This window comes from Cervus elaphus, chromosome 8 (assembly GCF_910594005.1).
Source record: "Cervus elaphus chromosome 8, mCerEla1.1, whole genome shotgun sequence".
Classification (NCBI taxonomy): Eukaryota; Metazoa; Chordata; class Mammalia; order Artiodactyla; family Cervidae; genus Cervus; species Cervus elaphus.
In genome coordinates, this window is record NC_057822.1 from 18,906,366 (window position 1) to 18,931,265 (window position 24,900).

Genomic DNA, 24,900 nt, shown 5'->3' on the forward strand with positions numbered 1-24,900 from the left:
TGGACATGGAACAACAGACTGGTTCCAAATTGGGAAAGGAGTACATCAAGGCTGCATATTGTCACTCACTTATTTAACTTCTATGCAGAGTACATCATGAGAAATGGCAAAATGAATGATGAATCACAAGCTGGATGAAGCACAAGCTGGAATCAAGATTGTCAGGAAAAATACCAATAACCTCAGATATGCAGATGACAACACCCTAATGGCAGAAAGTGAACAGGAACTAAAGAACCTCTTGATGAAGGTTAAAGAGGAGTGAAAAAGTTGGCTTAAAACTCAACATCCAAAAAATGAAGTTCATGTCATCTGGTCCCATCACTTTATGAAAAATAGATGGGAAACAATGGAAATAGTGAGAGACTTTATTTTCTTGGGCTCCAAAATCACTGCAGACAGTGACTGCAGCCACAAAATTAAAAGACACTTGCTCCTTGGAAGAAAAGCCATGACAAACCTAGACAGTGTATTAAAAAGCAGAGAGGTTACTTTGCCAACAAATGTCCTTAAGGTCAAACTATGGTCTTCAGTACTTATGTACAAATGTGAAAGTTGGACCATAAAGAAGGCTGAGTGCCAAAGAATTGATACTTTCTAACTGTGATGCTGAAGAAGACTCTTGAGAGTCCCTTGGACAGCAAGGAGATCAAGCCAGTCAATTCTAAAGGAAATCAACACTGAATATTCATTGGAATGGACAGGACTGAGCAACTGAACTGAACTGAACTGATTCGTTGGAAGGACTGATGATAAAGCTGAAGTTCTGATATTTTGGCCACCTGATCCAAAGAGTCGACTCATTGGAAAAGACCCTGATGCTGGGAAAGATTGAGGGCAAGAGGAGAATGGGGAGGCAGAGGCTGAGATATTTTGATGACATCACTGACTTAATGGACATGAGTTTGAGCAAACTCTGGGAGATAGCAAAGGACAGGGAAGTCTGGTGTGCTGCAGTCCATGGGGTTGCAAAGAGTTGGACATGACTGAGTGACTGAACAACAAATCTTCACCTTGCTAATGTCTTCTAAATAGGAGTATTTCTAGAGTGACTTGTTCATATCTATACACAAGTTGAGGCAAAAGATCAGCATTTGTTGTAGCTTTTCTAACTTTAAAGAAAGTGAAGTAAAAGTGGAAATTACTCAGTCATGTCCGACTCTTTGTGACCCTGTGGACTGTAGCCCACCAGGCTCCTCTGTCCGTGAAATTCTCCAGGCCAGAATACTGGAGTGGCTAGCCGTTCCCTTCTCCAGAGGATCTTCCCAACCCAGGTTTCCTGCATTACAGGAGGATTCTTTGTAGTCTGAGCCATAAGGGAAGCCCATTTCTAACTTTAACAGCAGTATATTTGGCCTGATTTGTTTCATTATCTCGATGCTGCTGACTGCCATGCATATCAAAGGCCTTAATTGCAGAGAGGAAAGACAAGATTCACAGTTGATAAGAAAGAAAATCATCAGAATCTCACAAGCAACCTGGTTTCCTGAGCACTGATGTGATCTGATTGAGGAACATTAACACTGTAATTATGGTGGCCTTTTAGGCATGATTGTAACTGTCAAAGATTTGTCCTCTGACCACAGGCTGCTTTTTGTTCATGAGATAAATTGTCTCTTGTTCCAGAACTAACATATCTTTGTGCTTTGCCTTAGTTTTCCAGATGATCAAGAACTCAACAAAATTTGTAGTTGTTTATATTCCACTGAAGCCAATATTGAGAAGGAGTGAATATTGTTGGAGTTATTTTGACAATTGTTTCCACTGAAAAGCTTGAAGGACTATTAACTGCCATTCATGTGGCACAAAAGAAATGAGCTCTCATTTTGAAATGCAGCTTATTTCAGGCTAGGGGTTCATTAAAATTATTGGGAATGGTAAAGTGAAAGTGAAGTCGCTCAGTCGTGTCAGACTCTTTGCAACCCCATGGACTATAGCCTACCAGGCTTCTCCGTCCATTGGATTTTCCAGGCAAGAGTACTGGAGTGGGTTGCCATTTCCTTCTCCAGGGGATCTTCCTGACCCAGGGACTGAACCCAGGTCTCCCGCATTGCAGGCAGATGCTTTACCCTCTGAGCCACCAGGGAAGCCCTAAGGACTGGTAAGTTAGCATCAGATGATCAGTATTTTATTTAAAAGTCAATCTTCTGCTTGCATGCTCAGTTGCTTCAGTTGTGTCCAGCTTTTTGCACCCTGTGGACTATGACCCACCAGGCTCATCCATTGATGGCATTCTCCAGGCAAGTATACTGGAGTGGGTTGCCATGTCCTCTGTGAAATGAAAATATCTCCTGCCATATCAATAAACAAGAAATGTCACAGCCATCAGTGATTTCTGGCCTCTAAATGGGAACAACGGCTCCCAAAACTGAGATCCAGAGGATCCTGCCACCCCTCATGGCGATTGCTGAGGAGCTGGGGAAATGCAAGAAGCAGCCATCTGCCACCCCTTAATGAAAACAAGAAAACAGGATTTGCCCTACACAGCCGAGGGGCATATGAAAAGACTGAATTCACTGAGCCTAGAGGCTTGCATCTTCCCATACATAGAATAGGAAAGATCAGTCTTCCCTAGTGGCTCAGGTGGTAAAGAGTCTGTATGCAAAGTGGGAGACCCAGGTTCCATCCCTAGGGCAGGAAAATCCCCTGGAGAAGGAAATGGCAACCCACTCCAGTATTCTTGCCTGCAAAATCCCACGGATGGAGGATCCTGGCGGGCTACAGTCCACGGGGTCGTAAAGAGTCAGAGATGACTGAGCAACACACACACACACACACATACATAGAATGCTAAATTCCTTAACTTTGATATTCAGACTGCCTGCTCCCTTTGTTGCAAACTTGTATATAGCCTGACTCTCTCTCCTGCCTCCTTGGAGCAGTTTTCTCAGAGCTACTGAGGTGGTGTCTCTCGCGGCTCAGAGTCCTAAACATTCACACCAAATAAAATAACTCTCTACTTTCAGATTGTGACTGTATGTTTTAGTCGACGCCTCCTCAAGGGGATTTCCCTGACACAGGGGTTGAACCCAAGTCTCCTGCATCTCCTACATTGTAGGTGGATTCTTGACTGCTGAGCCAAACTGGGGAGCCCAGAATCATTCTAATGGACAGGCAATCACTTATTAGTTCAATTTATAAAATTTAGACAGAAATTCCAAGTGTAGAATGTCTGTTATAATAAGCTTCCACTTAATCTGCATATATTTTTTCTTAATGATAAAATGGAACTCCAAACTCATACCACAGATGTCCTCTAGGGGACGGCCTATAAAAACACTGATAGGTGGGTGTGCTGTGTCCCCATAAAAATCTTCCTCTAAACCTCAAGTCATTTATTTCTTAAATCACACTAAGTTTTGTCACATACATTAATTAGAATTGCAAGCCCTCTCTAGGGATCTCTCATTTGTCATTTATGAAATGCTTTCTAAGTGCAATCAGTAGCAAATTATAAAACGATTATCTCACTAAGGGAATTATTCCACTACAGAAGAATGTAAGACTTGGAATAACCACCCCTTTGTAATTTTAATACAGCATTCCCCATCACCAGGCACCACTTAGGCACGCACACACGTACACGCACACACACACACACACACACACGCACACACACACACACATACTCACACACACCTCTGAAAATGTAGCACCTTGGAGGTGGAAGGAGGGATGTTGAAGTCACTTCTATTTAGGTCAGCTCCTTTCACCGTGATAATTAGCTTTCAGTATCCTGGCAGACTCAGGTATATTTTAGGATTTCAATTCTGTGCAACCATCTGAGTTATATATAGACTTTTCACTACAAATTTCTAATTTCTTTTCCTCATTATCAATCTAAAATATTCCTCTTTTAGTAATGAAATGCTGTTTATTAGATATCAGTCCAAGAATTGAATAGTCAAAGATAGTTACAAAAAATGTTTATTTGCTTCAAGTACGAGAAACCTTGTTTTTTATTTTTTATTTTATATCGATGTATAGTGGATTAACAGCATTAGTTTCAGGTGTATGGTAAAGTGATTCAATTATACCTGTATAGGTGTGTGTGTGTGTCACTCAGTCATGCTCAACTCTCTGCGACCCTATGAACTGTAGCCTGCCAGGCTCTTCTGTCCATGGAATTTTCCAGGCAAGAATATTGGAGTGGGTTGCCATTCCCTTCTCCATGGGATCTTCCTAACCCAGGGATGGAACCCAGATCTCCCACACTGCAAGCAGATTCCTTACAATCTGAGCTACCAGGGAAGCCCCACACATTACGTATGTATCTATTCTTCTTCAAATTATTCTCCCATTTAAGTTATTACAGAATATTGAGCAGAGTTCCCTGTGCTATACAATAGGTCTTTATTGGTTATCTATTTTAAATACAGTAGTGTGTATATGTCAATTTAAAACTCCGAATACCTTTTGTTTATTAGTTTTAGGTATGCAACATAATGATTTGATTCTTGTGTACATTGCAAAGATATTCAATAAGTCTAGCTAACATTGTTAACACCTGGTAATTAGCATTTTAATTATTACAGCATGTCTGAAAATTGGTAAGTATTTTTATGTTAAAATTCAAAACATTAGAGCTTAATACATATTTAATTTATTTAAAGAATAGATTAAAATGGATATTTGTTTTTAAACAGTTCAATAGCAACATCTATGTACATCTATTTATGAGTCAACAAACCTGTAGTCATTTTATTGGATTTCTTTGGTCTTAGCTAATATGAGAGCTTTTTTATTTTTAATAAGAAACTTTGCTTCATTTACATTTATCATGGTAAAAGAGGTCATTGTTGTCATTTTTTGCACCTTTTCCTCTTAGCTACATGCACTGACATTGTTTTTAGCAATTTCGATATTTTACCTTATGGGCATAGAGAAATATTTTATTTTGACACAGTACTTACTAAGTAAGTGATCATTTATCTTTGAAAATAGCTCAAGATTTTCACTCTGTTTTCTTACAATTCAGCACTTACCATGCTATTCTCTTGCTTAAAGTTTCCTGAAGTCTTTTCAGCAATGAAAGAATAGTACCAATAACACTGAATTCCTTGCTCTGGCTTACAGAACCCTGCATGATCTCACCAGCCAACTTCTCTCACTTGTCTTTAATCACACTCCCCACTCTGCTCCAGCCACACTGACCTCCTCGCTGTATTTTAACCTCACCAAGCAATTGCCTGATGGCCTCTACAATAGAAAACTCAGAATCCCAAAGTTTAGAGCCCATGCCCTCAGACCAGTGTCCCTGATCAACAAATCCAGACCCCCTTAAAGTGACTGTCATGGTGGCCTCTGTGACGTCAATGTATCTTCTTCCTCTGCATTGCCTTTTTCCATGGACACTTTCCTAATGTTGGTCTCTCTCTAATATTATAGGTTATAGCCTCTGCTGTGCAAATTCTTGTATATCTTCTTCACCATTTTATCTTCACTTCTTTCAGTGTAGTCATTCAGTCATATTCATGAACGATGTAAATGAGTAAGTACTCATGAGGTAGATTTCAAGGAAATGTTATCCAAATGGATGATAATTCTTAGTGTCATCTGTTCTGTTACTGCTGATTTATAAATAGGTCTGGAAAAGTAGCCTATTCTATAAAGATTATGTTTACTTAAATCCACTTTTGGGTTTCCCTGATAGCTCAGATGGTAAAGAATCTGTCGGCAAGGGGGGAGACCTGGGTTTGAACCCCGGGTTGGGAAGATCCCCTGGAAGAGGGCGTGGCAACCCACTCTAATATTCTTACCTGGAGAATCCCCATGGACAGAAGAGGATGGCGGGCTACAGTCCACAGGGTCACAAAGAGCTGGACATGACTAAGCAACTAAGCACAGCACAAATTCGCTTTTATTTGGCCAATTCATTGATGGACTGATGAACACACAAAATTATGCATTATAGTGAAACAAAACAAAAAATAATAGATAATTAGTCCTGAAAAGATTTATCAGGGAAGACTTCAAGGAAATTCATGGCCCCAAAACATGTAGCAACCACAAGTGCTTTCCCAGAATAGCTATTTTATTCCTATTTAAATTGCAAACCTACAATTTGTTATGAACCAGTGAAATATTCCAGAAACACTAGTATTTTGGATTTCAGATGGTATGCTCAGAATTCTCAAGTCTGAAAGTGGTTTGAACATTTTTTCAGCTTATGAATCCAGTTTTACACTTGGCAAATAGACACTATCTGGATTTTCAGTATGGTTATGGTTGCCAGAATTAGCAAATAAAAGAGGACATGCAGTTAACCAGCTAAATCTGAATTTGAATTTCAGATGAAAAACAAAACAAAAAATAATGTAAAAGTTTTTGATGCAATATCTAGTGCAGACTTATGCTTAAAAAATTGTTTGCTCTTTATCTAAAGTTCAGTTTTAACTGGGAGTTCTGTGTTTTATCTTGCAACCCTGACCAGAGTATCTTGCTGAGCTGTATCTCCTCTAATTGGTACACGTAGAATATCCATCCTATTTATAAAGCAGGAAAAGATTAGCACCTAGTTCTTGGTACCTCTGGCTTCCTGAATATAAAAGAACATATTCATTGGCTGCCTTAGACTCTGGATCTTAATGGGCCTTTTGACCCTTAGTTTAGTAATGAATTGTGCCCGAGATGTGAAAATAAGCATTGATACATTCCACATCCATGTTTGTTTCCGTTAATAGCACATTCTCTTTTTCTCAGAATCTTCTGAGACTCCATTAGAAATCACTTGGCTCCGTCATTCTCCAAACAAATTGCTGCCTAGTCAGTTATTCAGTCAAAAATCCAAAGTGTTTTAAGATGATAGCACGAGTGGGAAATGGTTTATGTTTCCCAAATAGCTTAAAGTACACCATCAACCTTGATGGAGCATAAAACCTGGCAACACTAGGAAGTTACCTCATTTATGTGCAGTGTGAGCTAGGAGTTTTCACTTAGCTGGCAGGAATTTTCGTGCACTGGGGAAATATGATTGCTATATGCTATGTTTCATTTTTAATGATTATGTTCCTAGTTTGCTAATTCAATTTTCCTTTGCATGTTGGCATTCAATGTGGGAAAAGAGGACATAAAATGTGAACCTTTCAGATTTCTTCTAATAACACATCAATATAAATCTGTCTACATGTCTACCTTCATTTCTTCTGTTTATAATAGGGGCAAATGCAGGCTTAATATTTTTCCCCTACCTGTTCTCTCAGAAACCTTAAGCTAATGAGTATTACTTCTCTCTGTTGTAATAGACAACCTCCTTCAATCGGATACTTCACATGGGTTATTAAGACAGTTTCTCAATTTCCCACAAAATAACACTTCCTAGATTCCAAACCACGCACAGCCACACTCTGCTTCCTCTTACTTACTCACAACCAAGCCTCTCAGAGTTTTCCAAGGTCACTCTATTTCTCACCTCCCACTTCATTCTGCATTTACTGAACTATTACTTCCACCCCTAGCATTCTCCCAAGCAACTCTCTCCAAGATAGTCATCATATTCCACATCTTGTGGATAAATCCTTAACTTTTGTGGCAGGCAGAATAAGTGCCCCCAAAGACATCCACCTCCTAATTCCTGCAACATGTGAATATGTTATATTATGTGGGAAGGGAATTAAGAAAAGATGGATATACAATTGCTTATCAGATTAACTTTAAACAGATTTTCCTGGATTATCCAGGAAGGCTGAACGTAATTGCAAGGGTTTTTAAAAGTGGAAATGGAGGCAGAAGAGAGAGAATCAGAGAAAAATAAAAAAGGCAGTATGAAAAGGACTTGGCTTGATGCTGCTGACTTCGAAGATTGAGGAAGAGGCTTTGAGTCAAAGAATGTAGCTAACCTCTAGAAACTAGTAAAGGCAAGAGAATATATCTTATCTAGAGCCTTCAGAAAGGAATGCAACCCACTGTTGCCTTGATTCTAACCCAATGAGAACTGTGCCAGACTTCTAATAGAATTGCAAGATAATGTATTTGTGTTATTTTAAATCAGTTAGTTTGTGACAATTTATGATAACAGCAAGAGGAAACTAATATAAATTCCTTGATCTAACTTTCCTCTATTTAAGACTATGGACTTCCAAGGTGGTGCAGTGGTAAGGAATCCCTCTGCCAATGCTGGAGACACAAGAGACTCTGGTTAGGTCCCTTGATCGACAAGATTCCAAGGGTAAGGAAGTAGCAACTGGTTCCAGTATCTTGCCTGAAGAATTCCTTGGACAGAGGAGCCTGGTGGATTACAGTCCATGGGATTGCAAAGAGTTGAACACAACTGAGCACGCATGCATGCATTTAAGCTTATGCGAGGGAATTACAGAAAAACATATACTTCTGCTTTATTGACTACTCAAAAGCTTTAGACTGTGTGGATCACAACTTTGGAATGTTATTAAAGAGATGGGAATACTGGACCACCTTACCTGCCTTCTGAGAAAACTGTATGTGGGTCAAGAAGAAACAGTTAGAACCAGACAGGGAACAAATGATTGGTTCAAAATTTGGAAAGGAGTCTGATAAGGCTATGTGTTGTCATCCTACTTATTTAACTTGTATGTACAGTGCATCATGCAAAACGCCAGACTGGAGGAAGCACAAGATGGAATTCAGGTTGCCAGGAGAAATTTCAACCTCATGTTTGCAGATGATACCACTCAAATGGTGGAGGAACTAAAGAGCCTCTTGATGAGGGTAAAAGAGAAAAGTTAAAGGCTGGCTTAAAACTCAACATTCAAAAAACTAAGATCACGGCATCCAGCCACATTCAGTTCAGTTTAGTCGCTCAGTCATGTCCGACTCTTTGAGACTCCATGAACTGCAGCACACCAGACATCCCTGTCCATCACCAACTCCCTGAGTCCACTCAAACCCATGTCCATTGAGTCACTGATGCCATCCAACCACCTCATCCTCTGTCGTTCCCTTCTCCTCCTGCCCTCAATCTTTCCCAGCATCAGGGTCTTTTCCAGTGAGTCAGCTCTTTGCATCAGGTGGCCAAAGTATTGGAGCTTCAGCTTCAACATCAGTCCTTCCAGTGAACACCGAGGACTGATCTCCTTTAGGATGGACTGGATGGATCTCCTTGCAGTCCAAGGGACTCGCAAGAGTCTTCTCCAACACCACAGTTCAAAAGCACCAATTCTTCAGTGCTCAGCTTTCTTTATAGTCTAACTCTCACATCCATACATGACCACTGGAAAAACCATAGCCTTGACTAGATGGACCTTTGTTGACAAAGTAATGTCTCTGCTTTTTAATATGCTGTCTAGGTTGGTCATAACTTTCCTTCCAAGGAGTAAGCGTCTTTTAATTTCATGGCTGTGATCACCATACTTCATGACAAATAGATGGGGGGAAAGTGGAAACAGTGGGAGATTTCATTTTTGGGGGCTCCAAAGTTCCTGTGGATGGTGACTGCAGCCAGATTGCTGGGAAAAATATCAATAACCTCAGATATGCAGATGACACCACCTTTATGGCAGAAAGTGAAGAAGAACTAAAGAGCCTCTTGATGAAAGTGAAAGAGGAGAGTGAACATGTTGGCTTAAACTTCAACATTCAGAAAACTAAGATCATGGCATCCGGTCCCATCAATGCATGGCAAACAGATGGGGAAACAGTGGAAACAGTGGCTGACTTTATTTTTGGGGACTCCAAATTCACTGCAGATGGTGACTGCAGCCATGAATTAAAAGACACTTACTCCTTGGAAGGAAAGTTATGACCAATCTAAACAGCCTATTAAAAAGCAGAGACATTACTTTGCCAACAAAGGTCTGTCTAGTCAAGGCTATGGTTTTTCCAGTGGTCATCTATGGATGTGAGAGTTGGATTGTGAAGAAAGCTGAGTGCTGAAAAATTGATGCTTTTAAACTGTGGTGTTGGAGAAGACTCTTGAGAGTCCCTTGCACTGCAAGGAGATCCAACCAGTCCATCCTAAAGGAGATCAGTCCTGGGTGTTCACTGGAAGGACTGATGCTGAAACTGAAACTCCAATACTTTGGCCACCTGATGCAAAGAGCTGACTCACTGGAAAAGACCCTGATGCTGGGAAAAATTGAAGGCAGGAGGAGAAGGGGATGATGGAGGATGAGATGGTTGGGTGGCATCACCAACTCAATGGACGTGGGTTTGGGTGAACTCCGGGAGTTGGTGATGGACAGGGAGGCATGGCATGCTGCAGCCCATGGGGTCGCAAAGAGTTGGACACAACTGAGCAACTGAACTGAACTAATCTGCTCATTGAAAGAAAAGCTATGACAGACCTAGATAGCATATTAAAAAGTAGAGACATTACTTTGCCAACAAAAGTCTGTATAGTCAAAGCTATGGTTTTTCCAGTAGTCATGTATAGATGTGAGAGTTTGACCATAAAGAAGGCTGAATGCCAAAGAATTGCTTTTGAATGGTGGTGCTGGAGAAGACTCTTCAGAGTTCCTTGAACAGCAATCAGTACAATCAATCCAAAGGAAATCAACCTTAAATATTCTTCTGAAGGTCTGATGCTGAAGCTGAAGCTCCAGTAATTTGACCACATGATGCAAAGAGCTGACTCTTTGGAAAAGACCCTGATGCTGGGGAAAATTGAGGGCAGGAGGAGAAGGGGACAACAAAGGATGAAATGGTTGGATGGCATTACTGACTCAATTGACATGAGGTTGAGGTTTGAGCAAGCTCCAGGAGATAGTGAAGGACAGGGAAGCCTGACATCCTTCAGTCTCTGGAGTCACAAAATTTTATACAAGACTTAGTGACTAAACAACAGCAACAACAGCAGCCCGTGACTTGATTTGAAAGCTGTGTTAGCTAGGAAAAGATAGGCTTTGGTTACAGCAAGGCATAGAAAAATGCAATTTTTGGAAGATAGAAGAAATAGAGTTTTTTTTACAGTGAGTACTAGGAAGAGTTAATTAAAAGAGTTATAAAATAGTGACATGAAATTTATTACAATAAGTGTATTTAATAAAAAATGAATGCTTCTATATATAAAATAAACAAGGGCCTAGTTGACTCATTGGAAAAGACCCTGATGCTGGGAGGGATTGGGGGCAGGAGGAGAAGGGGACAACAGAGGATGAGATGGTTGGATGGCATCACCTACTTGATGGACATGGGTTTGACTAAACTCCAGGAGTTGGTGATGGACAGGGAGGCCTGGCGTGCTGAGGTTCATGGGGTCACAAAGAGTTGGACACGACTGAGCTACTGAACTGAACTGAACTGAACTGTATAGCACATGGAACTGTTATATTTAATATATTCTAATAGTCTATAACAGAAAAGACTTTGTAAAAGATTACAGATATATATGTATATTTATTTATGCATAACTGAATCGCTTTGTCATACAGCTGAAACATTATGAATTAACTATACTTCAGTTTAAAAATAAAGGATGCTCTATGAGGCTTGTGACGTGCCAGGTACTCCTCCAAGACCTTCATGTGTATTAACCCATTTAATAACCCCTACATACACAAGCACATTCTTCCCATGTGGCACTAGTGTTAAAGAATCCACCTGCTAATTCAGGAGGTGTGAGAGATGCAGATTTGATCTCTGGGTCAGGAAGATCCGAAGGAAATGGCAATCCAGTGTTCTTGCCTGGAAAATTCCATGAACAGAGGAGCCTGGCGGTCTACAATCCATGGGGCTGCAGAGTCAGACAAAGACACGACTAAGCAAACGTACATAACTTAGGAGAACAGTACCATTACTAAGAGGAATGAGGAAACTGAGGCACAGAATGCTAACAACCTGCCCCGTCAGTGGCAGGACCGAACATGCTGAATCCAGGCATCTGGGCTCTAGATGTGTCCTGCTGACCACCATGACTTGTGCATAGTTTAAAGAATGTTTTTGTATTAAGAATTTAATGGTAAGTAAGAACTTGAAATTTTGGTTGCATGAAGCATTTAAAGGTCCAGGGAGAAGTTTAAGTGTGGCAAAAGAATGTGGAAATCTAGCTAACAGAAACATGTAATCTCAGGGGTTCGTATGGCAGAAATGCCTTGTCTATAGCCTCTTAAAGCTTAAAGCTTGATTTTCCTGTACTACTGCCCAGGGTTTTTATTAGCTGAAAAGAATCCAATTGTTATTTCTAGTGAAAGAAATTTCCAGTGGTTATGAGAAATAAAGCTGTAATTACTCAGTATTAAGAATGGCAATGATTGGTTGTAACTTTGAAAAACTCTCAAATTAACACTGCTTGTAGTTTATTTCAAATGTGAAAAAGGATCACAGTTTTAATAATTAAGTCTTTGATCTATTATTCTTTGTTCTTCTTTAACTGGCTACAATTTTTTCTACTTTTATTTTACTTTTACTTTTTTTTCCTTGAGGGAGGGGAGCACAATCAATAAATTCTAAAAGGATAGAAATTTAAGGCATTCTCAAATCCTATCTTTTTTCTGTTCAGTGATTTTATGTTTTAGGATCAAAAATACCAATGGCTAAATACTATTTTAGGCAAAGAAAGGAAATGAGCAAATGTTCATTATTTTAAGATGACAGCATTTTATAAAAGAAACAGTAGCCATGAAATTTAACCAAATTAATTGTGATTTAGTTATACTATTTTCCATCATACTGAATTATGTTGACAGAGAGTCATTAGAGAGAAGAAGATTGTGTTTATGTTGCATTATTATCCTTTGATTCAAGTGACAATAATTTATCATTTTTCACTACTAAAGAACTTGTGAGGGTATTTTGTTGCATTTATCATCTTGTAATAAATAATATGTTAAAAAACAGGAAGCCATATAAAATTCCATAGTAACCCTGTTTAATCTAATAGCAAATAATTCCCATTGAATAACAAAAGAATTAACTGTAAGCAACAAGCAATGTGCTGTATAACACACTAAATGCTTCTAGGGAAATTATCCTTTTTAAGCAATTTAGTAATTTGAATGTGATGATACATTTTGCTATACAGCATTCTAAAATGCAGAACTTTGAGCAAAAATGTTTGAAGCATAAAATAGAAAGTTGACTCAACTATAGAGAAAAATACCCTATAAAAGCTATAATTTATGATCATATAGTCAAGATACATAAGGCAGAAATCACTTACTGTGAATAAAAGGGTGAAGATAGTTGGAGAAGAGGAATGGGGAGACAGGGAGAGAAGTTTGTTTCATGAAGAAATGTGGTAATACATAGACACATTTTAGTGGTTGAATTTTGCGTAAGTGGGAGGTAGGTAATTTGAAAGTTATATATCAAGACATTTTGACATCTTAAAGTTTCTAGAAAATTAGGATATTGTAAGAAACCTTGACACACAAGCTGAGAAAACTGTCTCTTCAGGACAAATTAGTAAACAAAACAAACAAACAAACAAACAAAAGCCAGCTGAATTGATCAATGGAAGAGTAAATCTAGAGAATTGCATACCCAAGATCATACATCACCAATATTTCATCTCATCCAGGTTTCTGTTCTATTTGCAGCTTACTAATTCAGTGAAGTAAAAACCAAGGCTTTAAGAGGGGAAAGGCAAGTCTTTCTTTTAAAGTGCTTTTGAAGTTTTTCCTCATGGATTGTAGATTGTGATTACAAGTACTGTTTGAGAAAAGATCAAAATTTTGCTCCTATTTATTTTTAGAAAAAAAGGACTGTCTCTTTTAAGAACAGGAATAAAATAATCATTTAAATTTACATAATTTTTGGACAAGGATCAAACTCTTAAGAAAGTTAAACATGTAATGGCTTTTATTTAAAGTCATACATTATATCTAGTATGTCCAAACCTGTGATTTTGAGTCAAGATATTCCAAACTATTATTTACTAATAATAATTCTTTACTTCTAACCTTAAAACAATTTGAAGTTATCATAAATTTCTATGTGCTAGAGTAGCTTTTTCTAAAAGTGTAGAGATAAAATATTAAAATAAAATGTTCAGGTTTTTTTAAAATTTGTTGTGATCACTATTTTTCTAGGTCCTCCTTGTGTTTCTTTATAAGCTGTTCACATTTCACTTTCTAGTATTTTAGATAAACCAGAGTAAAAAGTTGAATCCATAATTTTGTAAATATGTTCCCCACAGGTAGAAACTCTTATTCAGTGTCTGGACTACCTAAATGAACATTTAGATGTTATATAGACCCTGATGCTGGGAAAGATTGAAGGCAGTAGGAGAAGGGGATGACAGAGGATGAGATGGTTAGATGGCATTACCAGCTCAATGGACATAAGTTTGAGCAAACTCCAGGAGATGGTGAAGGACAGGGAAGCCTGGCAGGCTGCACTATATGGAATCACAAAGAGTGGGACACAACTGAGTGAACAACAACAGACACTTAATAAAAAGGGAATTATATTGTCAAACACAAAATCTCATTTAGCATGTAGCAAAACAAAATAACTTATCCAACCATCTCTTCTATCATGCAGATTATCATAACCATGAAATATTTATACTTGGAAATTTGTTCATTACTATTTGTACATTACTGTTGTTAATGTACTATTTGTACATTACTATCATTTTCTTAGTGAACTAGACTTTCTCTGAATATATCATTAATTGCTTAACAACTGTGCACCCAGATCCATTATTTCCTCTTAATTATTCACTGAAATATGAGTTACTTGAAATTCAGGTGACTTAGTTACTTTTTTCCAAAGATAACAAGTTAAAATCTAGTCCCTAAGGAACAAGCATTTTTTTCTCAGTCTTGACCCTACTTTTATTTTTATATTATTATTTCTTTTCTTAATTGTCTCAAAAAACAAGGAAATAAAGTATTGGTATGTGAAATTCTGGAAAAGATGATGATTTAGATTGTGTTTCACACAGTTGGGAAAAAATGTCAACATCCTAAACCTCCAAACAATAAACCTCTAAATACTTTAAAAATGGTGGTAATAACTAGACATATTTTGAAAACAAGAATGAAAGAAAGAAATTTAAATAAGACATAGCAGAATTTAAGAATAATCCATATTGTGCTGGATTGGAGTTGGAAGTACACGAGCTCTGGATTCTGTAACCGTGCAGTAAGATAGTCTATATTGAAATTCAAAAGCTGAAGTTAGAATACAAGCTGTATTAAAAACAAAACAGAAAAATAAAATGTAAATTTTAAAATGTGCAATTTATACAGCTTTTAAAAATACAACGAAAGACATACATGAACCTTTGGGAAAAAAGTAAAACTTTATTGAAGGATATTAACAGGACCCATATTATTTTTCATAGCAAATTTAAGCCATTCACTTGTAGATAACAAAAAAAGCAAAATTAAAGAAAGTTCAAAGGTTGAATAACATGTATATTTTTGAAAACTTCCCAGTATAAAACAAATGCTTCTGATAATTGCTATTATCTAGTCAAAATGGACAATTAATGAATAGATATGAAATGTTACACAAAATAATATTTAGTAGAGGATTCATTTGAGTTGGTTGAAAGAAACGGATTCTTTTCCATAGACCCTACTGATTAAACTAGAGATAATGAGTAGAAATACTATGAGTTAACCCAATTTCTATCAATAGGTAGTATATACATTGGTTAAAAGACAAGCTCTAGTGTGAGACTATCTTACACTAGAGTTTTGGACTATCTGTGATATTTGAAAAAATGACAATACTTGCCTTATAGAAGTATGTTTTTAATTAAATGACAAAGTATGTAGCATAATGTCTAGCACATAGTAAGAACCGAGTTAACAATTTATAATATGAATGTCATTAATTAAATAAAAGGAAATAGCCAAGAAGTCTATGCATATGAGAATCTAAAGGGTTCTATTAAAGGTAAAGATATACTACCACAAGCCCACATCTGTTGGAAAGGATCTTTCATTTATATTATTCTGCTAACTGACAGCTTAGCACTTAAGAAAAAGTTAACAGACTACCTGATACATTCAGCTTAAATCCCTCCTGACTTCACTCTTCAAATAAGCACAAATTATTGCTATAACCCTTCTGTATTCCAGAATGTTAAGTGCTTTATTTCCCAGAGGAAGCTGACACCCTCACATTAATTTACACAAAGAAAAACTGATGGAAAGTATGTAGTAATTTTCTACCAAAATTCAGCATTTAAAAATAGCCAGAGACATACAGTACTACTCTCACATTATATGCCATATTTAAGAAACAAATTTTCTTATACAGGAACTAACAATTTCCCCCATATCCTTTTAGGAGTTTCCAAGTTTAAAATGTCAAATGCCTTTAAATATGCTAGATTGTGGCCTATGGATATTGTAATGATAGTTTAAATTATACAATTTCTGTTCAAATAATAATAGTGAACAGAAATAAAGTGTAAAAGTCATTGTGTGTGTGTGCTCAGTTGTGTCTGACTCTTTGTGACTCCATGGTCTATAGCCTGCGAGGCTCCATCTGTTCATAGAACTTTCCAGGCAAGAATACTGGAATGGGTTGCTATTTCCTACTCCAGGGATCTTCTGACCCAGGAATCACACCTGTGTCTTTTGAGTCTCCTGCCTTTTCAGGTGTATTCCTTGTCACTCTGCCACCTGGAAAGCCCTTATTTTTTACATGTAGTTCAATCCAAAACTATCTAGAACTTTATGCAGTCCATGTTAATTATCAGTATAATGAAAGAAAAATAGATAACAAAGTTATGCAAAAGGGACCTTGTTTTGCCCTGGGGTTTTTAGTCTGCCTTTCAACTCACCTGTATACAGGATTTGAGTTTGGGTGTGTTTTTAACAACAGTAAATTAATGTTATAATAGTAAATGAATAATAAGTGGCTATTGTCTTTATATGTACATTCTTATATAAAATACATAAGTATGTACATATATAAAATATATTTAAGCACACAGATGTGTGTTATGTGAAAACTGAAACAATGAAGCAGCAAAAATTAACGTTGATTTCTCAACCACTGTTTCTATGGAAACATGACAGTGAAGAGAAATATATAACATCTGAACTCCTTTGCAATAACATTGGTAATACAATTTTCCAACACATTTCTTAACAAAAGTGGTAGTGCTGCTCAGGCTTAGACTTTCAAAATTATGGTTTCATGACCAAAGCTAATGGCTCATTTAGAGACCACCTCCTTTCTATCTTAAAACAAATTCATTTTTTTATTATAGTGAATTTACTTTTAATCCTTGAAAAATATATCAAAGTATTCATAATATAATATCCATGATTATAGTCTATGAATAGATACCATGCCTGTAACTGCCTGATACAATGCCCTGCAGAGCATATTCAAAATTATTTTAAGTTCAAAGTTTTAAATGGGGAATATTTAATACATTTCTTGATGGTAATATAAGATGACTCATCCATGTTTTAAGTGATAATTGAAAGTATTTTAAAAGAAAAGCTGCAAAATAAGTACAAGGCATTATGTTAAGCACATAGGAATCCAGCATGGGCAAGCATTGAGTATCTTAAGTGTGTTATTTACCAGCTAGCATAAATGTCATATTTCAAAAAAAGAAAAAATTAAAAAAAACTATAATATAATCAAGAAATTTAGCCTTAAAATTTGAATGTGTCAATTTTTTAAATTGTGGTATGTTGCTTTACAATGTTGTATTCATTTCTGCTCTACAATGAAGTGAATCAGCTGTAAGTATACATATATCCCCTCCCTCTCGCATGTCCCTCCTACCCCACCTGCTATCCCGCATGTCTAGGTCCTCACAGAGCACAGAACTGAGCTCCCAGCGCCATACAAGAGGTTCCCACTAGCTAGCTGTTTTACACATGGTAGCGTATGTATATCAGTCCCAATCTCCCAGTTCTTCCTGCTCCCCTTGTCCCTTACGTTCACAAGTCCATTCTCTATGTCCATGTCCCATTGCTGTCTGCAAGTAGGTTCATCGATACTACTTTTCTAGATTCCACATACATGTGTTAATATACAATGTTTATTTTTTTCTCTGTCTGACTGACTTCACTCTGTATGACAGACTCTAGGGCCAACCACATCTCTACAAATGACCCAATTTCATCCCTTTTTATGGCTGAACACATATTTTTCATCTTAATTCAGAAAGCACTTTGATATCTTGCTTAGAAGATAGTCCTGACATTTCTGACTTTCCCATTTGCCTAAAATAAGTTTTAGAAATTTCAGCTAATTTTAACAGAAAATCATTAAATATCTCACAATTGTTAGAGGTTAACCATATATTCTTGCCTCGAGAACCCCATAAAGATCATGAAAAGGCAAAAAGATGTGACACCGAAAGGTGAGCCCCTCAGGTGGGCCGGTGTCCAATAAATATGCTACTTGGGAAGAGAGGAGAAACAGTTCCAGAAAGAATGAAGAGGCCAAGCAAAAACAGAAACAATCCTCAGTTGTGGATGTGTTTGGTAGGAAAAATAAAGTCTGATGCTGTAAAGGACAATATGTTAGTATTCTTCCAAAAACACAAAAGACAACTCTATGCATGGACATCACCAGATGATCAATACCAAAATCAGATTGAGATGTGTTACTACTTCAAAAAGGCTACTTCATTTGAGCCTTACACTACCCCCTCTGAGATAAGTGTGGAGTCCAAGTGATAGTTAAGGAGTTTGATACTGTGGACTGTAACTTGATGGGTGGTTAGTCACTAAGTCATGTCCAACTCTTTTTCAACCCCATGGGCTGGAGTCCACCAGGCTCCTCCTCTGTCACAGGATTTCCCAGGCAAGTATACTGGAGTGGGTTGCCATTTCCTTCTCCAGGGATCTTCCTGACCCAGGGATCAAGCCTGTGTCTCTCACATTGGCAGGCATAGTCTTTAACACTGTGCCGTCAGGGAAGCCCAAAAGGTATTCTAGCAAATGTGAACCCAGAGTATGAACTGAGGGCTATCAAACTTGAGAGATGATTTTATTATGCATACTCACAAAATATGAGGGGTTTTTTTTCTCCCTATAGAGTTTAGACTTTGTTGTATGAGCAATGAAAGTCCTTGAATTTTTAGAGTAGGAGAGTAAACCAATCAGTGAGATGATTTCAGGATTACTTCTCTTCCTGTGTAACTAGTTGGGTGGGGAGCTGGAAAGGATGTGGAAGTTATAGTAATTGTTCACATGAAAGATAAAAAGGCTCTCTTATTGGTAGTGTACTGACAATGGAGAAGAGAGAACAGACTTGAAAGAATTTCAGAGTGAATCTTAACTGATTGCATGGTGAGCAAGGCAGAGGGTGAGGATGGTATTGAGTCAAACAGAAATAGAGGACATAGACTTTGTTCTGTATTTTCCAGGTCTCCTGTAAAGTTGTTATCATACTTTCATAATTTAAAAAATAAAAGAGAGAAAAGAAAGAAATAGGGGACTTAATGATCAAAACATTTATTACTCTTTACATGGTTTGATTTTGAGATGCTTCATGACTTTCCAGGTGGAAAATAATACTGACCAGTTGGAAATTCAGAATGATAATAAAAATCCTGTCTCTATGGATATATATGACTCTTGCAATTTTTATTAAAAGAATTAACTTTAAAGTTTAACAACCAATTGACAGAACCTGGCTTAGTTAAATTTAATTTCGCAGAATAGACAAAGCCTGATGAAAGTGAAAGTTGATCAGTTGTGTCCTACTCTTTATGACCCCATGTACTATACTGTCTGTGGAATTTTCCAGGCCAGAATACTGGAGTGGGTAGCTGTTCCCTTCTCCAGGGGATCTTCCCGACCTAGGAATTGAACCCAGGTCTCCTGCATTGCAGGCAGAATCTTTACTGTCTGAGGCACCAGGGAAGACCACAAAGCCTGAGATGGATCTGATGAACAATTCAGCATCGTCCAGAGAAGTAGATGACATAGATTTGAATGATTAGCAATGTCATCAGAGGACTCTGAAGTCTAACATAGAAATCTAGAATCTGGAGTGCTAGAGACAAAATGCCATTTTTGTTTCTGACAATGAATAATGGACTTAAATGAAATTTATTTTTTTGAAATAAAAAGTGTGATGTGATATTTATTGTCCTTAGCTTAGTTTTCAAAAAAAAAGCTTTATCCAATATTAAAATGTTATGAATATTGGCTTGGTGATTGAGTGAATGTCACACCAGGGGAAGTACTAGAAGTAAATGTAATGAATAAAATTTTTTAAATCACAGCATTAATACTTCTACACTAAATTTAGAAACAATTTGCCTGCATTTGGCATTTAAAATAGGATAATGTGGTCTTATTAAATATTTAACAGATTAGCTATATACTTCCAGTGTAAACTCTGATATATTTTAAATTTGTGACATTTGGTTGAAAGGTGTGTAAGAATTGTACTAAATTTGTAAATTATGTTGGAATTATAGATGAACTTTAATTTTTCAGTTGATTTAATTTATGAAATTTAATGTGTTTTTTTAAAGAGTGAGAAACTTGTAGCAAGGCTTGAAGAATTTCTATAAATTTATAAGTGGAAACAATGAAAGAAATTTTGTTTGGTAAATATTAATCAAGGACACTTGAAATTGTTATAATTTACTAGATTTACGAATAGGATACTATTTATACAGTATACTTCAGGCTCAAGGAAAATTAATCTTTTGAATTTTTAGCATAAATAAGTTCAATATTCAATTAAAATCTTAAAGGGTAAAGAGTTTCAGTTATGTTAAATGAAAAAGTTCTAGATATCTGCTCTACAACATAGTGCCTAAGTTAAAAACACAATAATTTTAAAATTTGTTAAGAGGATAGATCTCATGTTAAGTACTCTTACAACACACACACACAAATAAAAACAAAAACAAGAAACCAAAAATATACAAGGAGATACTGGGAAAGGTTAGTTATATCTATTACCTTTATTGTGGTAATAGTGTCATGGGTGCTTGCATATGTCCAGACTCATTAAATAGTACACATTAAATGCATGTAGTTCTTTGTGTATCAATTATATTTCAACAGAGTTGTTAAAAATACCCTAAGGAACAATGAAATAGGTTTTTCTGTATATAAATATCACATGCAAACATAAAAGTATAGTTGTAAAATTAGCCTATACAACTGCTTTTATTACCAGAGACTGAAAATAGCATGTACTTCAATTGCTATTATTAACACCACAAAATACTTATTTCTCTGCATTGGATATTGCAATATTATTAATGACCATTGTGTTTCTGTCATTTTAAAATGTTTGCTTTAATATTTCCTGTCTTTAGAAGCAGAAATATTTCTTTTTAATATTTTTCAACTCATTCATGCAATAAGCATTTCTCAACTACATGAAGAGTGTATAGGCTGAAGACAAAAAGTAAAGCAGTCATCCTCAGCAGAATACTGATTTTGTTAAAAGAGTAACAGGAGAATTTGCTGACCCTTCCTCTCGTTTCAGGACACAACCATAACCCAGTTGTTACAGAGGGGTTGATATTTTTTTAAAGGTTACATCACACTGTGACTCCTTCGTTTGCTAACGTTCCCCATCCTATCCAATAGGGGAGAAAGACTGCTTAAATATATAAGGTCTTATCTGTTTAAGGACATTCAAGATGCACTATGAGAGGCTAGGACAGGAGTCATTACCAAAGTAACTAACTGGCTTGGTTTAGGCACTGATCAATCAGAGCAGATCCAGCCTGGCAGCTGGGGGAGTCCTCAGTGGTCCCTCATTGTGCCAGATATTAACTCTTACTGCATTGTGGGGAGGTTCTGGAGAAGTGGTGGGGTGACTAGGGTGAAAATGGGGCACAAGCAGAGTCATGAGTAGGTGTTATTTGCCTACTGTTACAAAAATTTTATTGTATTTTTACAGGACATTTAATACAATTGCATTCTGGCTGAATTGCCATGGAGTTCTGACTATCCCTTATATTTTTCTGCAGGTATTATTGTATTGCAGGAAGATAAGATTCTCCAAGCCAGGCTTCAGAAATACATGAACCATGAACTTCCAGATGTTCAAGCTGGTTTTAGAAAAGGGAGAGGAGCCAGAGATCAAATTGCCAACATCCGCTGGATCATGGAAAAAGCAAGAGAGTTCCAGAAAAACATCTACTTCTGCTTTATTGACTATGCCAAAGCTTTTGTGTGGATCACAATAAACAGTGGAAAATTCTGAAAGAGATTGGAATACCAGACCACCTGACCTGCCTCTTGAGAAACCTGTATGCAGGTCAGGAAGCAACAGTTAGAACTGGACATGGAACAACAGATTGGTTCCAAATAGGTAAAGGATTACGTCAAGGCTGTATATTGTCACCATGTTTATCTAACTTATATGCAGAGTACATCACAAGAAACGCTGGGCTGGAGGAAGCACAAGCTGGAATCAAGATTGCCGGGAGAAATATCAGATATGCTTATGACACCTCAGATATGCAGATGACACCACCCTTATGGCAGAAAGTGGAGAAGAACTAAAGAGCCTCTTGATGAAAGTGAAAGAGGAGAGTGAACATGTTGGCTTAAACTTCAACATTCAGAAAACTAAGATCATGGCATCCGGTCCCATCAATGCATGGCAAACAGATGGGGAAACAGTGGAAACAGTGGCTGACTTTATTTTTGGGGACTCCAAATTCACTGCAGATGGTGACTGCAGCCATGAATTAAAAGACACTTACTCCTTGGAAGGAAAGTTATGACCAACCTAGACAGCATATTAAAAAGCAGAGACATTACTTTGCCAACAAAGGTCCGTCTAGTAAAGGCTATGGTTTTTCCAGTGGTCATGTATGGATGTGAGAGTTGGACTATAAAGAAAGCTGAGCGCTAAGGAATTGATGGTTTTGAACTGTGGTGTTGGAGAAGACTCTTGAGAGTCCCTCAGACTGCAAGGAGACCCAACCAGTCCATCCTAAAGGAGATCAGTCCTGGGTGTTCACTGGAAGGACTGATGTTGAAGTTAAAACTCCAATACTGTGGCCACCTGATGCGAAGAGCTGACTCATTCGAAAAGACCCTGAAGCTGGGAAAGATTGAGGACAGGAGAAGAAGGGGACAACAGAGGATGAAATGGTTGGATAGCATCACTGACTCAATGGACATGAGTTTGGGTGGATTCCGGGAGTTGGTGATGGACAGGGAGGCCTGGCGTGCTGCCGTTCATGGGGTCGCAAAGAGTCGGACACAACTGAGCAACTGAACTGAACTGAAGATGACTTAAATTTCTCTTTAGGAAGTAATATTTCTCTAATTGATTAGCAAAGCAATGCTCTTAACTTAGAAATAACTGTGCTATTATGCTGAAGAGTCCTAGGTTTATTCCTCCTCTGATCTTGGGTATGTGAGCTTTACAGGAGAGCCTCACAAGCTTTGCTTTAAATAGCTTCACTCTCTGATATGTAGAGAGAGATACCAGTGTACATCAAACTCCACTATGCCTCATTTCCCACCCAAAAGAGTGAGAGCCACAGTCAAGTGTAAGAAATGATATATATCCATCCGATCTTAGGAACTAACCCTATTTATTATTCTCACTCTTTTGCTGAAATCCCTGCATTTTTGGCCTTAGCACTTCCTAAGCTTCCTCTCACTTCTTGTCCCATGTGACTGTCTCATTTACCCTTGATACAGGTGTTCGTTTAAGGAAGAAGATTTGTTGTCCATATTATGTGGTTACTCAAACCACGCACGTTTCTACATTTTTCTGCACCTGGACAAAACACAAACAAAGAAAAAACACAATAATTTGAAAATTCTGTTAACATAAGAATTAAAAGCCTGTTTTCTTCTATTCACTAATTTTTATCCTATTACCATTGCTGAATTATCAGACTGAATACAGTAATGGTAGCATTTTGTTGTTAACTTTTTTTTTGAGTTATAACAGAAGAACATTATAATTATATTTATTATAAAAATTTACTTGAGTCTCTTTCTTTTCTTGTAGGTTAAGAGGTTCACTGAGCTGTTGCTTAAAATAGAACAATTATTTGGGAGTCTGCCATGGCACTAAATTGAATTTTCTTCAGCTGTGTTGCAGGATATATTAATTTTGCTTGTTTGCAAAAAAAAAAAAAAAAAAGTGACTTTTCCAATCATTTATTCTTGGTCCCTATCTTACTTGGCTCTAGGCTACTGTAACAAAATATCATAGTTTCATTGGCATAAACAACACAAACGTGTTTCTCACAGTTTTGGAAGCTGGAAGTCCCAAGATTATAGTTCTAGTCTGGTCAAGTTCTGGTGAATTTCTGTTTCTTGGCTTCTGGGCAGTTCCTTCTTGCTGTTCCTCAACTGGTCAAGAGAAGGTGCTCTGGTCTCTTTCTCTTATAAGGATACTAAACTCATGGTAGGCGCTCTACCTTTCATGAGCACAGTCGCTCAGTCAAGTCCAACTCTTTGTGATCCCGTGGACTGTAGCCCACCACGTTCCTTTATCCATGGAATTTACAAGGCAAGAATACTGGAGTGGGTTGCCATTTTCTACTCCAGGGAATTTCTGAACCTAGGGATCAAACCAGTCCGTGTCTCTTTGTGTCTCCTGCATTAGCAGGCAGATTCTTTACCTCTGTGTCACCTGGGAAGATGCTACCCTCATGACTGCATCTAAATCTAATTAACTCCCAAAGGTCTTATACCCTAATACCATCCCAGTGAGGAGCTAGGGTTTCAACATAAAGATTTGGGGTGGGAGGGTGGGAACACAAAGGTAGTCCCAAGTTGTAATGCCTAGGAAATAAAGGAAGAGTGAGGTATAAATATTCTCAACAGCAGACTCAAGATAGCATAATCTGTAAGTGAAATCCTTATGCCATTTACTTTAGCTTAATTGCTCAGAATGGTGATCACACAATACTAAAGGAAAGTTTATTTCTGATGAATTATAAAATATATAATTTTTACTTTTTTCCTTCTTAGAAAAAAATAAAAGCTTAGGTTAACTTTTTAATTAGAAGAATAGAAATACTTGATTAGAAAGATGGATTATCTGAAACAATTCTTTTCATCCTTAAATATTCAAACTTTACAGAGAAAAAAATCA

General features: G+C 37.3%; 1 long non-coding RNA gene across 1 annotated transcript; it reads right to left on the reverse strand.

Annotated features, from left to right (window-relative positions):
* Positions 1-216: 216 nt before the first annotated feature.
* On the reverse strand, positions 217-4,391 carry LOC122698870. Its single transcript, XR_006342447.1, has 4 exons — positions 4,267-4,391; positions 1,054-1,063; positions 401-405; positions 217-229 (listed from the first exon to the last, which is right to left on the reverse strand). It is a non-coding gene; the product is annotated as an uncharacterized LOC122698870 (long non-coding RNA).
* Positions 4,392-24,900: the final 20,509 nt, after the last annotated feature.